The sequence below is a fragment of the Seriola lalandi genome, unplaced genomic scaffold (assembly GCF_002814215.2).
Source record: "Seriola lalandi dorsalis isolate HSWRI2012SDOR001 ecotype SW California unplaced genomic scaffold, Sedor1 jcf7180002054505, whole genome shotgun sequence".
NCBI classification, from domain to species: domain Eukaryota; kingdom Metazoa; phylum Chordata; class Actinopteri; order Carangiformes; family Carangidae; genus Seriola; species Seriola lalandi.
Window position 1 is genome coordinate 1,704,696 of NW_019525058.1, and position 428 is coordinate 1,705,123.

Below are 428 nucleotides of genomic sequence, written 5' to 3' on the forward strand. Positions count from 1 at the left end.
CAGGTGGGCGGGGCTTGGTGACTGCTTTGTTGTGACATCACAAAGTTCCAGAAGTCCTGACGGCTGGTTTTAAGGCTCAGTTTCTGAATACAGGCTGTGTGCATTTCTCTGTGGACTGAGGCTTTGATACTTTCACAGTATTAATATAGAAGCTAGAGCTGATCTATAATCACACTACACATGGACACAGACCTTTACACTGGAGGAGCTTTAATTTAATTTGGTCTTAACCTGAAGTATTAGTGTGAAAATTTAACTTTAACCCTTATGCCCTCCTCGGGCATTTTTGTACATTTTTCTCAACTTTTTTTTTTGATTTGATGATCATTTTGGCTGTGTTACAGCTTGTGGCATAAATTTTTGCAGGAACTTTTCTTTTTAGTAAAATTTTTGAAATCCAATGTCTTTTACTCAGACATGTCTTTTAT

The 428-nt window shown here is 37.4% G+C and overlaps 1 protein-coding gene across 1 annotated transcript in view; it reads left to right on the forward strand.

The window, feature by feature from the left end:
• LOC111660075 (retinoic acid receptor beta-like) overlaps positions 1–428 on the forward strand; it is a 65,002-nt gene that overhangs the window by 14,473 nt on the left and 50,101 nt on the right. The window lies entirely within an intron of this gene.